Source organism: Rhamphochromis sp. 'chilingali' (genome assembly GCF_963969265.1).
Source record: "Rhamphochromis sp. 'chilingali' genome assembly, chromosome: 14".
Classification (NCBI taxonomy): domain Eukaryota; kingdom Metazoa; phylum Chordata; class Actinopteri; order Cichliformes; family Cichlidae; genus Rhamphochromis; species Rhamphochromis sp. 'chilingali'.
The window spans coordinates 25524076-25536850 of record NC_137941.1 but is presented as its reverse complement, the minus strand read 5'-3'; positions in this window follow the sequence as shown (position 1 = coordinate 25536850).

Below are 12775 nucleotides of genomic sequence, written 5' to 3'. Positions count from 1 at the left end.
ACGCCCTTCAGGTTATTTTCTAATGTCCCTCCCAACTAATAAAACGATTTATCGTGTGCAGTTCCTTTTCTGAGTGGATGCAGCACCTGCTTTTCTTTGCCTCTTTTACATATGACAGACTTTATAAGCTCACATAAATGCTCAAGAAAAACGGTTACATTTAATAAAATTCTTTGCTTGTGTAAATCTGTGTGTATATACACACGCGTGCACACAAATATTTGCATGAGTGTGTGAAATGTTTTGCAAAAGCTGTGAAATGAAAAGAAATGGGAATCCTGAGTGAGGCGATAATGACTGATGGAGCTGCTCAAAGGAAACAGAAGCATTAATATGTATGCCGAGCGGTCTGGTTTGGCACGTGAGCGTGTATGTGTGTGTGTGTGTGTGTCAGGGGGCTGGTAGTGGAGGAGTTGGAATGACAAGGCAGATGAGGGGAATGGTGAAAGTCTGACGCTGCCAGAACCTGCCATGTGTCATTGATTAACCACGCAGAGTTGCAATGATTTAGTTGACAAAGCATCACATTAGTGCTATGGATCCAAATATGTGTGTGTGTGTGAGTGTGTGTGTGTTTAGATTAATGATCCAGGGAAAACCAGATACTTGTTGAAATAAAATGAGGTGCCAAAGTGATATCATGCCATTGTTTTATTTCTCACGGTGCTATTCGTCTTTTATAACTGGGGGAACGGCTGCAATACTTTTGTGATGATTTATGCAAAAACACTTTGCAGCAACAATAAATATTAAAACAGAAATCAGGAAACTGGCATGTTTGGTCATTTTGATAGAAAGTGTGGTAACTGCAATAGAAGCCTAATATAATTCAGTTGATTAGTGTCGTGCCACTAGTGTCAGTGTCAGAAACAACAAGAGAACTTTCTATTTTCCACCCAGGGAGACGTGCCTTTCTTTTTATTCTACGGTGCAGCTGGAAATGGTTTCATGTACTTCAAGTTTATGGACCTTACTCAGCTCTTAAAAGTGTGTAAATCCACTCCAGTTGGTAGCTGAGTCCTTTTTCTGGATAAAATATGCTGGTTCAGTCTGTAAAGAGCATGAAACTACATCTTCTATACTGTGTCTGCAAATACAGGAAAAAGTGTGTGCATGTGAAGAGAGAGCAGTTGGCCAGGCAGACTAGACAAGAGCAATGTTTAGGGAAGTTAAGAGCTGACACTTTTCTTAAACTGGAGCTGGACCTGTTTTATCTCATCGTGATGAGAGAAAGAGGGAGAAGGGTCCTTGCAGGGACAAGGCCAGGTCTAGGGTTGTGTGGTGGGTAGAGGAGGAGGGAGGGTAAAGCTGTTGTCGGCCTGAGGGCTCGTCTGTTTGTCTGTGTGTGTGTGTGTGTGTGTGTGTGTGTGTGTGTGTGTGTGTGTGTGTGTGTGTGTGTGTCTGGAAGCTGCGGAAGACTCTGCTCTTGGGGCTAACTGATTAGGCCATAATTTCAGGGGTATCTTGTTGGAGCAGTCCCCTTTGCACCTACCACCGCCACCCCTGGGAGGAGCTGGAGTCGGTGCAATAAGACCCCGGGCATATCAACACACACACACACACACACACACATTAACATGCGTGCCTATGGAGTGATGGATAAGCAGACGTGGGGATTGCGAACAGGAAGTGATGATTTAAACAGCTATGCCAGTGACTGAACTCTACCCTCTCCCCTAAGTAAGAAACATGAATGTGGAAGGAAAAGGTAAGCGCTGAGATATATGTTTCACAGACATGTCGTCAGTACAAAGTCATCAATGTACCATTGGATCAACAGCATATCACATGACTGCTCAAGTCTGCAGTTCTCCTGTTTTTTTCTTTTAGCATATTTCAGCTAATTGTTTGATTTTTGTCCCACTTTGCTATTATACTTGATACTGTTTTCTAATTTGGTAAGTGCCTTTACTTTAAGGCTTTAAAAACCTAAAAATCAGTCATATGCTGCAGAGCAGTCTTATTCTTAAATCTGCACTCTTTGAACCATTCGGGAGGTTTTCATGTATGCAAAGTTCTAAGAAAGACACAAGCCAACAGGACAGGGTGAAGTTAGTGCATGAGTAAATTTAAGTATTGTAAAACATCAAGTATTTTACTGGAAAGGAGATAAATGATTCTGTAAGCAATTTTAAGTAATGCATAGCTTCCTGTATTTTACAGTGAAAGAAGAACGAATTACATTGTATGTAGATTTAAGTAGTGTAATTTTATATAGTGCCCGACTTCTGGGTATTTTACAGAAAATGAGACCGAAATTATACTGCAAGTAATTTTAAGTACAAAAAAATGAGCCTATGGTTTGATATAAGAACAAAGACTTTTGTACACTCTACTCTATATTCTCCATGCTCTGAAAAGTACAGCATATTTACTATATAAGATGGGGACATATTACCAAATGGATGGCCGCCCATCACTGAGCCCAGTTCTGCTGGAGGTTTCTTCCTGTTAAACTGGAGTTTTTCCTTCCCAGTGTCACCAAAGTGCTTGCTCATAGGGGTCATGTGATTGTTGGGGTTTCCTCTGTTTTCCTTGCATCATTGTAAGGTCTTTACCTTACAGTATAAAGACATTGAGGCATCTGTTGTTGTTATATGGCGCTATATAAATTAAAATTGAATTGAATTAACACACTGCTTAAAATGACTTAAGCTGTACTTAAAATTGCTTACAGTAGCATTTGTGTCACATTTCCTTAGTTATGCGACACCTAAAATTGCTCATGCATCATAAAAAAATGATTTACATATTATTCAATGGTTCTTACGGTATATTTACTTAATTACTTGACTTGTTACTGCTTCGTTCCAGTGTACCTATCTTTATGTAGTATATGCAGTATAAATATATGAAGTTAAAAATAATTATATTGTAATTTCAAATAAAGTATATTGGAATTACAATTAATTACTGGGAATTTTGCACTTAAATCACAAAGTGTTTTGTACGATTTTATCAGTTTCTCACCCCATGAGTAGGATTTCTGGCCCTCTCTTCTGTACGCTGTTTCAGTTCATTGATTGCGGAGGTTCGTTGGTTTGCAAGCATTTGTTTATTGATGTTTTGCAGCCGTGACCGCTTACCGCGTGACATTAATTTGTCGGCCATTTTGGACATATAACAAACTTGGCACATCAATTCAGTGAAAAACCTACTAAACATTACATTGATGAGATAAACTATAGCAACTATGAGCAAACAAACAAGTGTTTATACTCTGTCGGAGGAATTAAAACACTTTAATGGCAAACATCTTGTTCGTTATATGGGGAAATTAGGCCTGGAGATGGATGCTTACTTACTCCCCCCAACTTTGTTGATGCTGTGAAGTGCGACCCTGGTACCACTCATTATGCTATCAGCAACCCCCTTTAAATTATGCTGGACCTGAAGCCCTACAAAGGTTTGGAAGCTTATCAGTAGTTTTTGTAAGAAAGAGTCAATGGACCTGATTTTAACACATTTTGATATTGACGCAAAATGGGAAAGTAATTTAAACTTTTGATCAGAGGAAAGAGTTTTAGGATGCTAGAGTATAAAATTAACTGACATTACATTAGCTTGTGACGCTATGTTGTTGTTTAGCTGGTGTTAGCTAGTTTTTACATTAACTGGTTAGACTTGTTTACATATTCCACTCTCCTTGTTCCAGATGTTACATCCACAGATTTGTCACTTTCACTCTGTTTGCCAGTGTGTCACACGGTTTGACAAGATTAAAGACAACATAAAAAAAAGTTTCCATCTCCAGCTCGTGCAAATGCATTTTATCTGATGATAAAATTATTTGTATTAAAAAAACAAAAAAGCCTTTCACCTGTGATTCTGTAATCTAAATCATGAGCTGATATTTTCCCCACAACACCACTAATCAGTTCACAAAACATCTCCATGCATCCTGTTCACGGCTTCGCCTTCACTGGCAGCTGATTTAGGAAACACGCCCACGTTAACTGGTGCTAGTCACAGTTTAAGGTGGGCATTACATGAAGGTGACAGACAGGTGAGGGAGTCTGCAGGATGTACGGAGGTAAACTCCACATACACAGGAGTTTGGTGTGACACAACAAAACGATCATGACCCCTCCACCACTATGCTGGAGCCTGGAATGGCCATGTTTGGATGAGAGTGCTAAGCTATTGGCTAACACTACAAAGACTGGTTTGGAAGCAGTCATCATGGACTGTGCGGGCACACTGCACTTGCACAAATACATGCTAATTAGTTAGCACCTAACTGATTAATATACAAATAAAATATTAGAATTTCACTCACCAAAACTGAAGCACAGACTCCTCATGAGGACATTTCCATATTGCAGCCATCATTCCAATGACCCCAACTCCAGTCCTGAATCCTAAGTAGTCTCAGTCATTGCTAGCCTAGATTACTTGCTTCTCCCCTGATTGCTAGGACCTTCAAGAATGTTTTTTTTAAACTGAGAACATAGGGTTAGGATCATCATTGAAGATGACTTTCTAGGAGTCATTCTTCAGCAGGAAATCTATGCCATAGTTACATTGTAATCACAAAGCCCTTTGAAACCCTACGCTGTAACCTACACTACTTATCACTGCTATGCAGATGATATTCAGCTATATATCTCCTTTAAGCCCCAAGATGTTTCCAAGCTACAGATTTTGCATAGGTGCATAGACTCCATTACAGGTTGGATGGCTGAAAACTTTCTTCAACTAAATGAGGAGAAGACTGAAGTCCTCGTTTGTGCTCCTAAAAACTTGTGCCTAGTGTTATGGAAAACTTGGGTCCACTTGCTACTTTTGACAAACCTTTTATCAGGAACCTCAGTGTAACTTTTGACTCAGCTCTGACTTTGGACGCTAAATCTCTGGTCCGCTCCTGTTTTTATCACTTGAGAAACATTGCTAAGCGGAGTCCCATTGTATCGCACTCCGAATTAGAAATTGGCATTCATGCATTTGTTTCATCTCGTCTGGATTATTGTAATTCTTTGTTTACTTGTTTATGTAAAGCCTCTGCAAGTTGTTGCTGCTGCAAAGCTTCTGACTAAGTCCTCCAAATATTCCCATGTCACACCCCTACTGATTCAGCTGCACTGCCTCCCTATTAAATTCAGAATCCACTTTAAGGTTTTGACTTTGACATTCAGAGCTCTGCAAGGACAAGCACCAACATATATCAGTGACCTTTTACATCCATACATTCCCAGCAGGTCCCTGAGGTCATGTGATCAGGGCTTGCTGGTTGTCCAACACACGAGGCTGAAAACAAAAGGCGACAAAGCTTTTGTAACTGTGGCCCCCAGACTGTGAAGTCTCTCCCTTTGAGCCTGAGATCTGTGGACTCAGTGGTCGCTTTTATAAAAACAGCTAAAAACTCATCTTTTTAATGTTTTAGCTTCTGTGAAGCACTTTGTGATTTTTATCTTGAAAGGTCCTATATAAATAAAATGTTACTTACTTTAATTACTTAATTTTACTTACTTACTATTGTGATTAGCCTGTTGACTTCTGCTGTACATTTCTGGCCATTTTTTATTTTTTTGTACCAGTGAGAGAATAACAATCGTTGTCTCAGTATAAGGAATAACAATCATAGCATCAATAAAGGGACTCACAAATGTAAAAATAAAATTCCTGGGGCAAGATTGGAGAGACATGAGGGAATGTAGAAAGAAGTGGAAAATCTTGAGCGACAAATATGTTTGCCCCTGGAAAAAAAACAAAAAGCTGACCACAACAAAGAGCGGGTACCCGGGAGGGAAAAAAGTCCCAGTTTTTTATTTGTTTCTGTCGACTGGCACCACATATAAAACACCAGGACATGACCACAAGGTAATTGACGCATAATGCACCAGCACAAGCATAAATGCTGGGAACAATGTCGGCATTTACGTAGATTACGTGGTACACTCTACAAAGATTCACAGCAGAACTCTAAATCAGACCCCAGAGGGTTGCTTCATTCACTCCCCTGAGAATAGGAGAGGCTCAGCAGACAGCAGTCAGCTACAGATGCTGTCAGTGAAAGAAGTCACACCCCCAATAATTCAAACTGTAATAAAATCTAAAACACTTATCAAATATTTACCTGCTGCACAGTTGCTATGAAGGGCTAAGACTTGACTTGGTTTTGAAGTTGACCTCATTTGTCCACTTAAAGTACAGCAAGTTTTTGGACCTTGCACATTGGCTTAATTTGCAAGCCCTCAAGGTTGCTGCTTGATAGTGCCTCTATCTGCACAGGACGTCATCAACTACCTGATAATTACTGCAACATTTAGCACCTAAAGCAGATGTTTGCCTCACACGTTGGCAGAGACGTGAGTAAATATTGGACTTATTAGGTGGCCTGAATTCTAACATTGTTTTTAGCCTTTGAAGGTTCTTAAAATTTCAGCTATGTTTAAAATTCCCACCCCGAGTGTCTATGTCTCCATCACAGCACAGAAGTGGGATTTTTTTAATTTTTTTTGACATTAAAAATTCTAACTGTTTGTGATATACAATGTAACAAAAAAGGAGAACAAATGCTGTTCCTTTTGTTCCACATAAGAAATGTAAACATAAAATAAAGGCAGCTATCCGGCCTTTATGACCACCTTCCGCTGAAGCTCAGCTAACGCAGCTCGGACCTCAGCACCATCTCCGATCATCAGCACCAGACATTTTCTGACCTTCAACAAAGAATCTCCACAACCTCTTATCTGATCCTCTCTCGTAAAGCTTCGAATGAGTGCTGTCACGGGTATCGACCAATGAGGACCTGTCTGATCTTGAGTGGCGTTTTCATTCCCGAGCCAAACAATCCTTGTGGACAAACTGCCCTTTCTGTCTGTGAACTCCAAAGTCCAGTTCATCCCCGTTCACTAGATTAGATAACCTGGTTTTAAAGGCAGGGATACTGTTTGCTCAGTGACTCCTCTCTGCACTAATAGCATCTGATCTAATGGGAGATTGCGACCTGCTTGTTGACAGTGGAGGCCCACGCAGCGTCATGGCAATGGCCAAACAACACAGGGAAACAAAGCTGGGCTGAGCTTTAGTACCTGTAATTACTGGATAAATATCAGCTTCTTTGCTTAAAATGGACTGCAATAAATATGTTGCCTTAATTACAGCTATTATATTGTCTGTACTGGCTGAAATATGAAGGCTGGTGAAGACTGCATCAAAGTGGGCTGCTAGCTTTCTTTTTTGCACTAAAATATATAGAGAGTACACACAAACTATTGTTGAGTTTGAATATATGATTATTCTGTGTGAAATTTCTGCAGCCACGTTTATCAGGACACATCAGTGTGGAATTGTTGCCAGTAGCGACTAGCGGTGGTGTGATATTTCAGGCAAATATGCGCATTTGCTGCTCTGTGAGGAAACACAGGAGCAGAGCGGCATGGCTGAACCCTTTCCTGCAACACATAGCAAGCAAACTGATGAACACGAACACAGTGACAGCAAAAACTGAAAAACACTTCCCAGTGAGACTTCACTGACCAGTTGGTGATGTCACAGCGGCTACATCCATCTGTGCTGGCCAATCATGGCCCTGCCTTTTCTGCTATTGGAAAGACTTGAATTCAACCCAGTGTCAGTCATTCACCAATTCACATTCATCCTCAGCAATATTCTGCTTATTAGGGGTTTGGAAATTATGCAAACAGTACATACAGCTGTCATGAAAATGTCTAAAATGGGTTCAAATTACATGCAGCCCTTTTTTTAATTCTATTTTTATAACATTTGACTGACATTTTTGGTTGTTTTGTAATCTGACAGACACAAACTAGTATTGCCAGACAGCAGTTTTTAAAAATGGCATGTTTATGCCATGTAAATGATGATTCTCATGGGGTTATATCCCATTGTGTTGTGTACTAGTGAGCTTACTTATGAGTCTCTGGACAGTTGAAACGTATTGTTCCCACATGCTAGGGTGGCACGGTGATGGAGTGGTTTTGCAGGGGTTTCAGATGTGCTGCTTGTCTGAGGAGAATTATTCTCTTGTTGTGGGAATTGTTTGTTTTGAACCAAACTGGGCTTTTTTTAGATGTCTTTTCAAGAACCCAAGGAGACTGCTTGTCACCTCTCACTTTTTAGCCACATCTCAATGTTCTTTAGACATCTGGCAAAGTCATCTTTACTGTCTTTTCACTGTTTTTAATCCAAGTTTTTGATGCTGTTTTTCTTTGTGAGTTGGGATAAAATAGGCTGAGCTTTCCTCCCGGCGCAAAGTCCTGCATCCAAAGCTCAGTGTTGAAAACTTACCTCAGTTACCTCAGTTGTTTACCCTTTTCATGCCTTTTGAAAACCATCAATTTTTTTCTGTAATATTTCTTTCTTTTGCATGTTTTCTCTGACTATCTCTCTCTTTCTCTTTTTCTGTCTACCCCTCTGGCTGAGTGCTTCAGTCCAAGCTCAAGAGGCAGATTCGGCTGTGTATGCGGGCCCAGCCTGGCCCCGGCCTGCCCAGCGTCAGGCTAAGTGCCTCTGACAGCCCACCACACAGTTATTAACTGTGATCCGCCACCACGGGGCCTGGGCAACCCTGCGCCGAGGGGAGGGTCCACCAGAGGGCTCTGCTCTAAACACAAAGACTGCTTTCACTTTGCTCTCAGTTTCCTCTGCACTCCACCGTAGAGCCTATACCCTTCCCGCACTCGCTAATACATATTCACATAATTTAATATGCACTACGTGCACTCTTTCCTAATATTTGCTGTCTGTGTTAGCCCGGAGCTGCTGGGAACCTGACCTGATTTGGTGCATGGAATTTTATTTTAAAAAATATCTGTGAAGAAGGTTATTTTATGAAAGCGTATCTGGGATCACATACAATCCAGTCAAACTCACAACCACAGGACATACAGCGCTACTTCATCAGCTTATGGAACGTCATCCATAGACTTGTGGCTTTCATCCATATAGGTGGTCCGCAGCATTGTTTGTCCTGCACTCACCCTCCTATGTGCCGGCTGCCCCTTCTCTTCCTCACAGGATGTGGGAGAGGGGAGAGTCATCACCCCTTCAAACAACAACACAACACGGGTCATTAGAAGACAAAATTGGGATTGAAATAAATAAATGTTAGTGAGGGGAGGACAGGGAAAGAGAGAGACAGACAGACAGAAGAGGAGAGAGAGTGAGATCCATAATGACAGTTGACTATGTTTAGCCCCCAGAAAGGCACTGGGATAAACAGCAGCTTGTCCTAGCTAACAGGACGGCTTTAAGTCGCTGAATTGAAACCCCCAAAGCCACTTTTTCCTGCCCACATCAGCCATAATGAGAGCCCCAACATTCAATTGTTGAATAGTTGAGGCTTTTGCCTTTGAGGTGACTGGCTTTAATATAGAAACACGGCATACACAGTGGAGCAATGGACATCCCCAGCAGTGTTCAAAGCTGTGGCGGGATAAGGACACGGCTGACATGCATTATTCCTTACAAAAGCTGCCCTTTGTTTGCTTTACGCTCAGATCCCACAAATTGTAGGCTTCGTCCGTCAACATTTCTTATTTCAGTCCTTTTTTCTCCTCCTTGCCCCCCCAGCCTCCCTCCTGCTGTCCTTCCTGGCCTTGGCATGTGTTTGTGCTTTACTGCATTGATAACGCCAAAAACACACGCACACTTAAAACAATGACACTGTAAAAAGAACAAGTCCACTGACCTTTTTTTGTTGTCAGTCTGCGATCCGTTCACACAGGTCAAATGTAGATGACACATAACCTTCCTGCTGACCTTTTTTATTAACAGGTGTAAACTATTCTGGTTTGGGCAGGATTTGTAAGGCGTGTAAGAAAATAACCTAGCATTAAAACATGACTACTTTCAAACAGTTAACCAAAAATAAATACAGGATGGATCATTTATTCTTTTGGGGGTTTTTTTGTTTGTTTGTTTTTCAAGTTGTATTGATGGGAATTTATACATTTCAGAAGATATGATTCATGTGAATTGATTCAATCTTCATAGCCTCCAATGCTAAAATACCCAAGATAAAAACCTTATTTATCGGTCATTTCTGCCTTCATGAATATTTTGTAGGGTGAATTTTCTATCACATACACTTTTACTCTTTTAAGGTTTCAAAAGGTTTTTTTGTTAAAGAAAAATCAAAACAACACTGGTTCATAGAAATGTATTCAGCTATGGCTCCAATTATTTCCTGTGCTTCTGGCAACTTTGCTCAATACTTTCATTTGCTGGTCAAATAATAGCCCTGGTGACCTGTCTAGGGTGTACGACCCGCTCAATAGTAGCTGGATAGCTTTTATTTATATGTTGTTTAGCACTAATTAGCCGATATCTGTGTCTCTGTGTTGCGCCTGCACAGCTTATGGATGCAGCTTGCTAACCAAACTAGTTAGCATTAGCTCTCCATCCCATCCAATCCGGTTGATCTGATATCCTCGTGTTGGTGTTGTTCCCAGATCATCATGAAAATGTTGTTCCAGGATCAACATTGCAAGTGACCAATCAGAATGTTGTGACGTCATACTTTTGCGACTTCGGGAAAAACCGAACAACAAAAAACTGTACTAAAGCTGCATGAAACCGCCTCTGTCCGCCGATCAACGGACTCTGACCCTAACCCTAACCCTAACCGTAACCCTTTAATAAACAGTAAGCAGAATTGATATTGTCCTTGCAACATTGGAATTTCATAAATGCACGAATGGCTTGGCGCGCAAAAGAATAACGTCACAACAATGTGATTGGTCACTTGCAATGTTGAACCTGGAACAACATTTTCATGATGATCTGGGAACAACACCAACACGAGGATATCAGATCATCCATCCTAATCCTGTCTGCACAAAGTAATGCTGTCGAAGGCTTCGTACTGCCACTCCACAAATCCTTGGGTGATGTCAGATGGCTACATCCGTTTTTTATATACAGTTTATGGTTTTTACAGCGAAGCACCAAAGCATCAAATCACAGCGGAGTTGTTAATACACCACAAAGCTTTCATACTCCTCAGCCGATTCCAGTTTCATGCTGTGTTTAAAATGCTTTCAGAGACAGAATCATTTTTTAGAAGAAAAGTTTCATGTTCTGCTCTGAGTAATGCCTCGGCGTCATTTTAAGCCTTTTTACAAACCCTGCGTCTGACAGGTCAGGCACCATTAACCAAGCACACTGCCGAGTCAGAGCAGGTCACAACACCCGTTGGCGCCACCACACACACACACACAGACACACACGCAGAACAGATTGCTCAATTAGCCCTCCTTTAGCCTGTGCCTCTCTTAACCCTGCAGCTACGCTTAGAAGCCATTACACTCAGGGTCAAGTGTGATCCCTGTGCTTATCTGCATCAACAACTGGCAAGTGTAGGCGTGCTTTTGCATGCACACACATTTTACACACAAATCTTACAGGCCTCTGGTGAGAACTGGGAGTAATAAAAAGTGATTTAGTGAAGGATGTGATTGAAGAGGCAATGCTGCCCTCATGTGCTCTGCAATTTGTAATTACAAGTGGTTAAAACTGATTATTTGTGGATGGATGGTAAATCCCCAACATAACTCACTCAGGCATCTCCTCTCAGAACCACATCTCACAAAGTGGGTGACCAAAAGTTACCTCATGCTACTTTTCACTCCTTCACTTCTTTTCAGTCCTGAACAATTATGACAACAGGAGCTACTTGATATTGCTGTGAAAACCCAACTGCAGCAACTGATCCAACTGAGAAACAATTTCTTCGTCTGCTATGGTTCCTTAAATGACCTGAGCCTCAGTGGTGCTATCAGGATGTTGCAGAAGGAGGCAGTGTTGAGGTGAAACAGTGAGATGTTTTATCTGAGCCTGATGTCAAAGCTTCTCGTCTCCTCTCCAGAGCCTCATCACTCTGAAAATGACTAAGGGATGTGTGGTGGGCTGAAGAGGAAACTCCCTTTACCACAGCCCTGCTATCTCTGTGGGAGTTCATTATACACACAGACTGGCCACACACATGAGCACACACGCATACACACAGTCATTCATATGCATGCAATATCCACTGTGGGAGACTATTACACACATGCAGTCTGAGATGTGAACCCTGTGGGGCAGATGTGTACACCATTCACCACATTATAAATATGATTCTGTGGGCATCCCCTGCCCCACCCATGCAGGCAGACTCCCCTGCAGAGTTCCACCCACAAGGTCAGCGGCTGTGGGATAAAGGGGTGAACGTGGAAGCCGTTATAGTAAAGCCGTAGAGGGGTCATAGGGTGAGAATATGTCACATGGACCACACATACATGCACATCTGTACAGATGTGGGGACCTTCATGCTTCCAATGCTAGAGTGACTCAAACGTTGCCTTTATAATGAAAAGTTCTTCACTACACTAAAACAAACTGCTGTACAAATACAGGAAACCTATACAGTTATTTCCTGCCTTTTATGAATACATGTGACTGCTTCAAATTCTCATGATTAATGTAAATATTACCAGGAAGCTACTGTGTAATTTTACAGTATCATACAGTAGTTTCTCTTCAGCAAAAAAAACAAACCCTTTGACTTTAAATCCTTAACTTAGTCGTGCTGGTATAGTTAGTAAAATAGTTATCTCTAGTTCTGCAGCTGATTGTGGGCTGCAGTGTTTCAGTGTATGTTAGACTGAGTGTTAACGTTTAGCTAAAGCAGCATTCATCGTCGGGTTGCTTATTATCATTGAATACAGCACCGTTCCAGTAACTTAAGTTGTCTAATGACTAAATGAAGACGGTGAATTTAGGCTACATGCATGCTGTTGTGTCTTACAGCAATAAATTGTTTGTGGCA